Below are 12447 nucleotides of genomic sequence, written 5' to 3' on the forward strand. Positions count from 1 at the left end.
AATTAGCCACCACCCCAGCAAGGAGGCAGCAGGGCTCGCCGTGGCCGTGGGAAAACATAGAGGAAGCAGAAAGGTGTTTTTTTTTTTTCCGATTGTCGGAAACCTTCATCGCTGTCACTTTGAAATTTCCTGATGCTGCTCAATTAGTTAAACCTAAAACTTCCTGTCCACATTGGAGATAAGGGGGTTTGAAAAACATCCAGGCAGACTATTGTGGCATAATGTGGCTTGTGTGTGCGTGTGTGTTATTTATTTATTTATTTATTTATTTATAGCTGATGGCTAGTTTATTCCTGCTCCATTTGTTAGATCTAACAAAAAATCCCTGGTGTTTTACCGTGATTGGCTTACGGCCTTAATGATCATCGTCTTATACTGCATTTTAGGATCTGCTGGGGCGAATGCCTTCTTACGGCATCCTGTTGTGGAACCCTCGATAGTTCTGCCCATTTATTTTCCTCTAGAATTTAAGGACCATTTTTATCAAGTTCTGTAATGACCTTGGTGATCTTTTGACTGGATTTGCATTCACTCTATAAATTAAGTTGGGAAAGACTGTCATCTTTTCTGCATTTAGCCCTGCGCCCCATGTGACCTCACTTTTCATTTACTCGAGTTTCTGTCTCTCCCATTAAGGATTTGTGTTTTCTTGACATGATTCTGATACATCACATGTAGAGTTTGAGATGTGAAAATATATCCTGGACTTCCCAAGCATGTGCTACTCGCGTTGCCACTGTGAACGGGCTCTCTTTTTTCCATGATCTTTTCAGCCTGTTTATTATGTGTTTATAGGAACGGTATTGATTTTGGGGGCGTTTTTCTCAGATTCGGCGACTTTTAGAATTAGTTGGCTTATGAGGCCGCCAGCAGCCTGCTCAAGCAAACCCTCAGTGAAGGGTGCAGAGGATTTTGTCGAAGGGAGAGAGGTGAGGTTGGTGATCACCAAATGCCAATCGGCAGTGAAATGAGAAAAATGAAGAAGATTGATGTGTGGTGGGTTTTTCATCAGGCTCAATTTATTCAGAGAAGGGACCTTTTCTCTTTTCTTCCTTTTTTAAGGTTATGTTTTTAAGTAATCTCTACCCCCAAGGCGGGGCTTGAATTCATACTCCAAGATCAAGAATCACATGTTCCCTGACTGAGCCAGCTGGGGCCCCAGGTACTATTCTTGACAATGGAGCCAACATAAGCCTCCTTCCTGTTAGTATTTCACTGTCCTCTCTTTTCGAATCACAGTAGATAGTAATTTGAGTTGTTTGTTTTAAGATTTTTTTGACTTTTTTGGGGTTTTTCAAAATTTTGTTTTTATGTCACTTTTTAAAATGATCTTACTTCACATGAAAAAAATAAGTTGGCAACCCCAGGTTGGCAGCTCACATTTCTTTGAAATTTTAGCGTTGTCTGAAATCTCTACATCAGGAACTTCCACCCTGTGCCCTCTTGGACTGTATAGTTTGTAATGTTTGGTCATTCTGGGCTTTTTTTTTTTTTTTTAAATTTTTAAATGTTTATTTTTGAGAGAAGACAAAGTGCAAGTGGGGGAGGGGCAGAGAGAGAGAGGGAGGGAGACACAGAATCGGAAGCAGGCTCCAGGCCCCGAGCTGTCAGCACAGAGCCTGACGTGGGGCTCGAACCCACGAATTGTGAGATCGTGACCTGAGCCGAAGTTGGACGCTTCACCGACTGAGTCCCCCAGGCTTCTTTTTTTCATTTAAAAATAAGTTTGGTTTATTTATTTTTTTATTCTTCTGGTTAGTCATGTCATTTTGTCAGATTGATATTTTAGGTCTTCTTTCATCTTATTCTAGTCTTCTCACCCTCCCGTGTACCTCTCCACGCTCTCAGGTTGTTCTACTCAGAGTAGAGTCCTTACTCCGTTACTAAAGAGGGGATGGGATGGGGACATCCTCATGGTGTGTCTTTTTAAAAGGGATTTTCTCGTAATGTCCTTTCTCTGACAGTACTTAGGTGGCTTTTAGGAGGAAATACGTTGGCATCTCATGAGAGGGCTTAGCAGAAAGGCTGAGGGGGGTACAAGGTGAGAAACCAGATTTGGGCCCAGATGGGCCTGGATGTGCGTCTTGTAGCCCTTTGCTTCATAGCTGACCAGTGGCATTAACCTGTCTGGCTTTCTGTGTCCTCAGTTGCAAAAATGGTTTTTTTAGGGTCCCCAAACCCCTGCCTTCCAGGGTTACAGAGAGGGTCAAATGAGGAAAGAATAGAAAGTGCCTAGCAGTGGTCTATAACAAGCAAACTCCGAACCAGTAGTTTGACTGATGGCAGCTGTCATTGGTGGCGGTGGCTGGGATGGTGGTGGAGGAGGCAGTGGTAAAGGCCAACAGGCAGGAGAGAGTGATGGTGAAGATTGCAAGGAGCCCAGTAAAGCAGAGAGAAAACTTGATGGAAAGTTGGAGAAGGCCATCACATCGGGTTTTGTCTGTATACATTTCCAGTTCCCCTGCGGGGTCTTCTGTACGTGGTTTGATGTACAGAAGGACCCCGAGTACCCGCTATGGGCCACGCCCGTGCGAGGCACCAGAAATACGTTGGTGAGCAAAATCAGACTCTTTCTCTCCCCTTGGTGCAGCCAGTGGGGCATCTGGAAACCATGAATCATCATATTAAGGAGAGTGTTGTCGCGACCCAAGCTAAGGGCACTGGAAAAGAGACGTGTTTTCTTTTTTCGGAGTGTAGGGCAGAGAGAGGAAGCCGTCCTAGATTTGGGCATGTCAGGGAATACTTTCCTGAGAAAACGATCCGTGCACACTTGAGCTGCGAACTGAAGGATGAGCATGTGGCGGCGGGGGGTGGGGTGGGGGGTGGTGCAGTTCCGAGAGCAGGAAGAGCACGTCTGTGGGCCCTCTGCTGGGCGGCACTGAGGGCGTTAGGGGAGCTGGCCGAAGGGCCGCACCAACATGGGGTGCAGAGTGCAGTGAGTCTGGGGGGTGGACAGGGACCGCCGTGTAGGGCGTCTGGCCTGGCAGGGCGACATGCAGTCTTGTGTCCTGAACACCCTTAGGATGTCCTCATGGCTGGGAGGTGACACAGTCAAGCCGTCTGTTTCAAAAATCTCTCTGGCCGTGGGCTAGGGGGCTGGAATTTGAAGGAAGCCAGAGATGATGGAGCCGTTCTATAAATTCATGAAACTAGTGGTAGTGAGAGTGGCCTTGAGAGTCATTTGGGACATTGACTAGCAAGGCTTGGCGGCAGCATGGCCCGAGGGGTCGCTGTGTGAGGAAGGTGCCCAGAGGGAAGTCCGTGCCTTTCGCTGAAGGGGCAGGGGCAGGGAGGAGGGTGAGTTCTGTCCCCGACTTGTCAAGTTGGAAGTGCCTTGCACAACCTGTGAGGAGGAATCCACTAGGCAGAAGGATCGGGAGGGTCCGGAGCCTGATGGAGGGGAAGTAGAGGAGAGGCCACCACGTTGAGTTTCCAGAGTCGTTGGGGACGGGGGTTGTCCTGGGGCCAGAGGGACTGGAGATCAAGTCGTAGCCCCTTTGTTGTTCAGGTGAGGAAACAGGCTCAGAGAAGGCGGCCCTGCTAGTTTGTGGCAAAACCCCTCCTAGACTGGATTCTTTGGTCCCTGCGTGGCGGACCGAGGGGAGGACCTTCACGGAGACTCGGAACGTGAACCGAGGGCTCGGATGTCAACCCCTTTGATACCAGGTCTGTTTTCCGGCAGCATCCAACGGGCAGTTCACAGTTTCGCATTCTTCTCTTGATCACTTTAGAGCTGACGTTCTGCCGGCTCCTTATTAAAGGAAGAGCAGAGCAAGAGCTGGCTGGAAGTAGTTTGGAAGCTCGAAATAGAACTATACCATCGCACGGCAGCCGGGAAGGACTTGGGCAAGGTTAGAGCTAAGATCATTTGGCGACACTCTTTTCCTGCTGGTTATTTAAAAATCCAGCCAAGTTCCAAAGCACCAGTTATGACTTAAAGCTGGTCCCCAGAATATGGGGATTATGTGCAAGAAAGGCAAAGTCGTTTTTCTCAGGACCCTTTTTCAAGATGCCTCCTCTTTGAAACCTGTGAGGCCTCAGCACCTTCTGGTTGTTACTTTCAAAAGAAAAAAAACCACAACACCGCAGTGTTTAATTACATGTGGGGTACGTGGGTTAGATTTATCATAAATCAGTTAATAATAAGGACTGGGGCCCAGGCTAAAGTCGGCTTTGATGGCCAGCCACCACCAGCCACTGTCTCCATATGCCCCCTCTCAATGCCCCCGAGGCTACCAACTTCACATAGGATGATGCGTTTCCATAGAAAAATGGCTTTAAAAAAAAAAAACGCAAGTCTTGGGTTGCTTGGGGGGCTCGGTTGATTGGGTGTCCAATTTCGGCTCACGTCATGATCTGGCTATTCCCAAATTCAAGCCCCGCATCTGGCTCTGTGCTGACAGCTGGGAGCCTGGAGCTGCTTCAGATTCTGTGTCTCCCTCTCTCACTGCCCCTCCCTCGCTCGTGCTCTGTCTCTCTTGCTCTCAAAAATAAATAAAACATTAAAAAAAATTTTTTTTTTAATTTATAAAAAAAACACATGAGCCATGTTTATGTCGCTTGGCAGCCTCTGTTGGTTCACAGGAGATCTCCTTTGTTCTTTTCTGTTGTCACCCTGTCCTCTCTGGTCCCAATAGCAGACTGTCGATAGTCACTTCCCAGGTGATGTCTGTTTTGGCTCGTTTCTGCGCGGTCCCCTGTCCGGGCACACGCTCTGTGCACACGTTTCCAAGGGTTTCCCTAGGGTCAACCCGAGGCGGTAGAACCGGCAGGTCCCAGGCAGATGCGGAGTTGTGACTCAGTTTCCCTTTAGTACGGGCCTGCCAGTCTGCCCCCCTCCCCAGCAGTGTGTGTGTGTGTCCCTCACCTTCTCACACCACCCGGTTGCTCTGGCCAGTGGAGCAGTGGCACCAGCGGTTCGCCCACATCCCCACAGATTTGGAACCAGGTCCTGGAGCTGCTTTCCTGAGGGTCGTGACCTTGGCCATTGAACTTCAGTGAAATACATTGCCCAGACCTGCCACCAGGGGAGGTGCGGGGAGACCTCGTGGAGGGAAATGAGACAAGAAGCCTCTGTGAAAGCTCTGTGCCCAGTTTCTTCAAGTTCTTACGAAGGGGACGGAGTTCTTCAAGACCGAGCATCCACATAGGACGCTTACTGGTACTCCCTCCCCGGACGAACTTTAAGCAGTGCTCCGGTCACGTGATCATTTTGAACCTGCTTGGTAGGTTCCTGATCTAGACAGTTTAGATTGGGAATGACCGCAATGGAAAGAATGCTCTCCAGCCTTTGAGATCCGGGGACCCTGTCCCCTGATCTCCTTCCTGCGCGGCTCGTTGCTGACAGAGACGAGGTAGTCAAGGCGCGTAGCCAGAGTTCCCTTAGAGTTTATCATCCAACACAGACATTTTTGCCTGTGAAAAGCTGCGGTAACTGGAGGGGGTGCTGGGGTGACGGGTTAACTAGGGCTTTCCTGCAAACCGAGTCGTAGGGGCATCCTAGCTTTTCTGAATAGTAATGTTAGTATTGTTATTAATATCTTGATAATATTGTCCTTATATAAATAAAACTAATGAAATGATTAACAATGTTATTTTTAGCATGTTTAAAAGAGTAACTTCCCAACTCCAACTAGTTTTAATATAGGCTTCTATCCAAGCGCGAAAGGTCTGTCCTGGGAGCCCGTTAGTTGAACGGCTTGAACTCTCGGCGTGAACAGAGAGATTTGCTCGGCTGTGTTTCCAAAGTCACTGTAGAAACGCAAGAAAAAGAGCAAACTTGGGGGAAAGAAAACAGGAACTTTCTCTGAGATCTTTCCTGGGGGGTTTTGACTGGAGAGCTGAGCGGCGGGGCCACATGGTTGCTGGGGGGCTTTGTTCCCCATCTGGGCTCCTTCTTGCCCCCCTTACACACGCACACCCCAGTGGGCTGGAAACGCCTCACAGCACGCGGCCTGGAACAGAGAAGGGGGGGTGGCCTGGCGTGTGGGTGGAATGGCCATTTTTAGGCGGAGAGAGTACTCAGAAACTTCCCGAGTTCCAAAGCACCATAGAACTTAGGAAAAAGAAATTGACGGTCCTTTAGAACTATTGAGACTCTTGCTCAAACTTGAGTGATTTCCACACCAGCGAGATGACGTTTGCTGTATTCCCATCCTACAGCTACGCTTAACGGCTTTCTTTAAATCAATTTGCTGTATTTATGTCAATGAATTTAGTTTCAGAGGAAAATTATTCCAATATTGGCTCCTGGCTAAGAAGTTTTTAAACACGCGAGGAGATAAATGCATAGCTCTTAACATGGCCGACACGGGCTCTTGGCCCCTTGGCCTCCTCTTGGGCACAGCCATGGTCCAGTGCGGCCTGGTCTTCTCCCCGGCCTGTGCGGAGAGGCGTCGTCCCTTCATCCCCCGGGGAGAATCCTCATCTGGGCCCCAGAAAAGATGGCAAGCCAGGCCGTCTTCCTGTTCTGGGCAGCGCATCCTTGTTTCCCTCGCCAACGGCTATTTACCATCAAGGGGGACCAAGGAGATTTTGACCCCGGTATCTAGTAAGGCACCTCCTAGCTGAGGAGGTGGTGGGAAGAATTCTGGTTCCAACCAGCTGAAGTCTGTTGAACTTCAACGGCACGAAATTACTTGGGGCATATTTTCTTTCCATGACATTTGCCTTCTAATAATAAATCGACAGATGTAGTCGTCTTGATCTGCCTTTACCATGACATTTGCCGTCACTTCACATGTTTTTGTTTGCAGACGCAGCCAAGAAACAGGCTTATCGGTGAGGCTTTGACCCGTGCCCTTGGCCTCCGCAGAGCTCTGTCCCGAGCAAGAACAACAGGGGCGTGAGCCCAGGCACCCTCCACTTCCTGCCTGCGCCTCGCAGGGGCCCGCCCATCCCCCACTTTGTGCTGAGGCCTCTCCTCTCATGCGGAGCTTTCCCTGGGGTTTGGGGGGTGGGAGGAGGGGGGTCTTTTCTCCCACTGTGTGCTTGGTTCTTGAGTGGAGGACAGAAACGGCCAGAAAGAAGCCTGTGCCTAAAACCCCGGATCCAGAAGTGTGGGGTAGGACACGCATTTCCTACAGGTCAAAAGCAAGTAAAAAGAAGCCAAGGTAGACATGATGAAGGGAGCACATTGCAGCGCGCACGTGCCACACCCGAGATCCGTGACTCTGTTTCCCTGGTGCAGAGGGTGGGGTGCAGGCTGGGGAGAAAGGCCGTCGGGGAGATGGGGTGCCCGGCCGTGTCATGCTTGGGTTGGTTCACTGTGAGGTTTAAGTGCTGAATTTAAAAAGTGTGTGTGGAGACGCTCTCCGTGGGTCAGTGGAACGGGGCGGCTGAAGCGAATCCAGGGCTTCGGGGAGGGGACCTGGTGTGTCCCACCAGCGGAGGGGGTTTCGGGCCGGGCTGTTGCCGGCCGGTGCGCCGGGGCCACGCTGGCTGTAAGCATTCTGCGGGCTTTTCTTCCACACGTGTAGTGTGAATATGTGTTGCACAATTTTGAATATCGAATTCAAGTTCTGTTGAGTTTTTGTTGACTCTTTTCTCACGTGTGCACTTTGAAACTTGTCGACTGTCGCTACGGAAGTTCCCAAGTGGGCCGGGCTGGAGATGAGACCCTGGGGCCCCGCACAGCCACGGTAGCCCATCAGCCATTGCTGCCTCCTTCACCCCTACGTCTTCTTCGTGTATCTTTCTAAGGCTCTTCCAGAAATACTACCATTCCGCCCGCTCTTTCTAGACTCTTCTGGGGTCTGTGGAAGCCACCGTCTTCCCCGCAAGGAGAGCAAGTCCCGTAACTGAGCCTGCTTTTCCCTTCCCCCTCCCCTGAGCCATGCCACTGCCGCCTGGGTCTAGGGCACCCTCTCGAGGGGAGGGGATGCCAACCCCCGGAGCCCCAGGAGCCCCTGAAGGCACCGCCCATTTGCCAGGTCCCCTGGAAAGGCCCCCACGTTGATCACTAAGACTTTTTCCAATTCCCAAAACAGTGCAGACACATTTTCGGTGACCAGGCAAATCTCAGCTCTGCTCTTTCTAAAAGAATGCACACTTGGAACATAACAGAGCCCAAATCAGTGCGATGGCAGTTGTCACTGTCCATGTGGAAAGATTTTGCCACGGCCAGCTGCCGGGGCTCCTTGTGCTATATTAATAGCAGGGCCGTGGGGCCCGATGGGGTCAGAAGCCAGGGAGAGGGGAGGGACAGCTGTGGCGGACATCACACCATGCTCCAGGCATGTGCTCCCGTGTCACGGGCACACAGATGGCCCACAGCTTGCCCTGCCGCTCAGAGCCCCCCAGGCCCGCGCCTGTCTTCTCCTTGTAGGGTCAGGAATGGGCTCCAGTGGACGGTGCACTTGACGGAGGAGCCAAGTGAAGACTGGCGTGATTGGAACAGAGGGCTCGGGCGGCCCCGTGTTCTGGGTCAGCTTACGCTTTTACTGGAAGTGCAGGCCTGTGCCGGCCGAATGAGGCCGTGCTATTCAAACAGCTGGGGGTATTGGGTTCTATATGCCAAGGCTGGACAGATATTTTTAAATGTCACTGGCCAAATGGAACCTCGGCTGGCGCTGGCCAGAGGGGCAGGGGGATTTGGAGGACACCGCATCAGCGGGGCTGGATACGGTCAGGAGAGCAGGGGGGGATTAGTGCTGGGAAGCAGCCCAGCGCGTGAGGCTCGGCGACGACGGAGCGGGAGGGTCGCTTGAGTAAGCGGGAGGCGCCTGGCGGGCGGCGTCAGGGGGCAGATGGAAATGTGTGGAAGCGCCATGGACGCTAGAGCTGCAGGTCAGCAAGGTTGAGCCCCCCAAGCTCACGGGGGCCGGGCCGGGGAATCACCCCTGTGGTTAAGGTTCCTGGCTTTGGTGTCATACGGAACTGAGCACTGAACCCAGCACGCCGGTGCCCGCCCCACCCCCTCGGGGCAACTCCTCCATCTGCCGGCTTGGTTTCCCGGGTTAGGAGGAGGGGATCAGGGCTCTCGGGGGATGAAGCTAGACAGGTCGCACCGGACGCCCAGCAGCAAGCCCCTAAATGGTGGCCGCTGTTGCAGAACCGAGTCTGTGGAAAGCCACCATTGTGGAGTGGCGCTGGACACCGCCCTCCAGGCCCATCCCCCCCGGAAGCATGTTGTGTTCCGCTGCACAGAGTATTTTCTCTGAAGTCTGAGTTAGGGTGGCCACCGGCGTTTGGGTATCAGGAGGCACCACCAAAACTTACGGAGAGCTGACCTCTCCCGGCCTGTGGGAGCCTCAGGTTGTCTGGGACCTGCCCGCGGGCAGCCGTGACCGAGGGGCGGCTGCCCCCTGTCGGCGGGCTGCAGACCACCGCCCTGCTNCCCCCCCCCGGGCGCCACCTGCCCCCGTCACTCACCTCTGAGCAGGGCCTGGCCTCTGTAGGCATTTGCACTTGCTCTCTTCACAGTGAAGTGGAGCTATTATTATCTCAGGAGGGGCGAGAGCCATCGGAATTCACCACCGAATTGCTGGCTGGGGCCTCCTCGACTTTGCCGTGACATTGGTCTTGGGAGGCCTGGGCTCATGGAAGAGCACTGAGCGGCCCGGCCTGGGAAGCGGGGAGGCAAAGGACGGGGGCGGCGCTCTCTCACGAAGGCCTCTGCCGGCCCCCGGGGGCAGCTCGGCTGCCCGGTTTCTCCCCGGGGCCCCTTAGTAGCCGGCGTGGAAACACAGCGGGGTTAGGGCAGCTGCTGTGATGATGCCAATCCCCGGGCGGCTCTGGGCCGCTCAGCCTCGAGGATGGGGCTCAGGAAGGCTCGAGGCGGCCAGGGTGGGCCTGGAAGCTGGACGTGGCTTCTCAGCACCAGGAAGGAGGGCAGGAGGCGCTGAGGGGGGCGTTTGGGGCCCTTGAGTTGATCCCTGTCGCTGTGCAGAGTCTCCTGCTGGCCCTCTGCGGTCCAGACTCCCCTCTCGCTTGTCCCGGCCCCTCCGGGGTGGGGGGACCCGAGCCTCCAAGGCCGCCTGCGTGAGGGCCGGGGACCCTCCGCTTCTGCAAAGCCGCGTCTGCCCTGTGCACACGCAGCCGGGCTCAGACTCCGAGAAGCCCTCCCTCCCGATCTGCGTGCCCCTTCGCCGGACGTGTGTCACGGGGCCTCCTCTCTCCCACGTGTTCGGGAAATACATTAATTTCGTCTTCACGGCGACTTTACAGGGAAGCTGAGGTGCAGGGAGGTCACATAACCTGTGCAAGGCCACTCGGCTGGACGGTAGTGGAATCTGGATTTGAACTGCAGAGCCCACCTTCTAAACCACTGCCTTTGAATGCTGCTTGGGAGATAAGGGGGTGCTCCAGGGAGGAGTCTGGGATGACGCGTGGACTGAGTCAGGAGCCCTCCACGGAGCCAGTTGGGGGCAGGCCTTGGGGCACGGAGAGCTGGCCCTGGGCTGCAGGGACGGAGGGAAGCCAGCTTGGCTGTGGGGGTGGATGAGGGGGCGTGGAAGTGCCGAGGGGTCTAAGCCATGGTCTGAACCCACGTCTTCTAACGCTCTCTCTGCTCCCGTGTGGAAGAGGGGTTGCCAGAGGCAGAGGAGCGGCTGGGAGACCAGGTGGTCCAGCCGAGGCCTGGTTGGACCCGCCCGTGGTGATGATGAGTATGTCTGCGATGCACTTGGGGGGCTCGTGGCTCTGGACTGTGGATGTGCCACAGGTCAAAGGTCACTCTCACTTGACCAGGGTCTGAGCTGGGGTTGCTGGGGTCTGCTTCCAGTCTGGGGAAGGCTTTCCCTCTGAGGCCTTGACAGTGTAGAGGAGGGTCTCTGATACTTCTGGAATATTCCTCAGCCTGTGGTGAGAGCTGGTCCCTTCCAGCCTGGAGCAGACACGGCCTCAGGGCAGGGCAGCCTTGGAGGGCTGACTGGGGTGGGTGGTGGGGGGTGTCAGGTTAGGAAGACCAGCCAAGTGTGGGCGGGCTGGACACAACCAGTGTGTGTGTGGTGACCCGATTTCCAGCAGCGCCTTCCCTCACACCAGCACTTCCGGAAGGAGCAGTAGGGCCTGTCGATACGGGGTCATAGGCGTTTTCTGACTATAACTTTCTGGTGGACAGTGAGCCTTGAGAGGTCAGTGCCTGAACCCCTCCTCAGGCCCAAGATGAAAATGGTCAGCTAGACAGAGCGTGGGTGGCCCGTGCTCACCGTGGGCACACAGCGAAGGGGTCTTCTGGACGCCCCGAGGTCCTCACGGCGCCCTGCCCGGGCTTCCTCTCTCTGGGTGAGCGATGTTTCTGGGGGCTCGAGGGGCGGCGCGAAGTGCCCCAGTCCCTCACCACCACTAGATGGCGCAGCTGCAGCGATGATGTTGACGGGGCTCTTGGTGCCCCTTTCTCAGGAGGATCCCTGGGTGGGGGTTCCTGTGGTCCCCCTGGCCCCGGACGCTTCCTGGACCTGCTGGGACCTGGCCGTGTGGTGTCGGGTAAGCGACGGCACCTGCACGGCTGTCCGGAACGATAGTTGGGTACAGGGAGGACGGGTCTCCATCAGCGCGGTCATTTCATGCTGCACGAGGCGGCAGGTTCAACCGCCTCATTTCTTCTGTTGCTACTCGGCCTCTGCCCCTGCTCTGCGGGGTCAACAGGACGGCCATGGTTCTGTCTCCTTCCTAAAGGCTTCCCGTGGTCTGCCCTTGCCGCCCAAGGCTCCAGAGTCAACTCTGGGCAGGAGATTCGCCCAAGGTCACACAGGGAGACTTGGAGATGGTGACTCTCCGCCATTTCATCGATCACCCATTCTCTCTCCTCAGCAAAGGGGCCACGTTGCCCAAACCATCTCTGCTTCTCTCTTAAGCCAACAACAGACCGGAGTCTCCAGACGGCCTGCAAGCAGGGGTTGCGCTGACGGCCATCCTTTGGAAGGAAGACATCGAGTAGATGAGCCACCCGAACGGGACCGTGGGCAGTTGTGGTGTGTGTGCACGCGTGTCCGGTTTGTTCGTCCTGCTAACGCTTCCTTCCCCCTCTTCTCATCCTTTCTGCCCCAGGCTCTTTGTTCTCAGTGTCCTCGGAGCCTCAGCAGCCATGTCCCCGCTGCGGCTCGGGCAGCCCCGTGGCACCGCGGAGCCTCATGGGTGCCCCTTGATCTGACATCTCCACGCGTCAGCCTCTTCTCGACGGGAGTTTCACCTTTGCTCTGAGGGAAAGGTTTGCTACGAACACAGGTTTGTACAAACTCGGCCTTAGGAGGTGAAGACCGATCTTCGTCTCCACTGGAACCTAGCTATTCGGGAGGGTTTCTGGGCCGCGTTCTCTGCAAGCGTCGCTTGGGAGTTGAGGCATAGGTAGCTCTGAGGAGCGGCCGGGCAAGGGGGCCCCTCACACACACCTTGCTGGCGCTGACTTTGGGTTCACCCCCAGGCTCCTTTAGGAGTAATTCACAGTGGCGACCCAGCCCCCACCAGAGGCACCGGCAGTGCGAGGACTTACTGTACCAGGTTACC

At 54.6% G+C, this 12447-nt stretch overlaps 1 long non-coding RNA gene across 1 annotated transcript in view; it reads left to right on the forward strand.

Moving 5' to 3' along the window:
• LOC144243263 (uncharacterized) overlaps positions 1–12268 on the forward strand; it is a 28551-nt gene extending 16283 nt beyond the window's left edge. Inside the window, exon 3 of the long non-coding RNA XR_013338588.1 lies at positions 11992–12268. This is a non-coding gene — a long non-coding RNA (uncharacterized LOC144243263). The remainder of the gene's footprint in view (positions 1–11991) is intronic.
• The last annotated feature ends 179 nt before the right edge of the window (positions 12269–12447 follow it).

This window comes from Crocuta crocuta, unplaced genomic scaffold (genome assembly GCF_008692635.1).
Source record: "Crocuta crocuta isolate KB4526 unplaced genomic scaffold, BGI_CrCroc_1.0 scaffold27, whole genome shotgun sequence".
Lineage (NCBI taxonomy): Eukaryota > Metazoa > Chordata > Mammalia > Carnivora > Hyaenidae > Crocuta > Crocuta crocuta.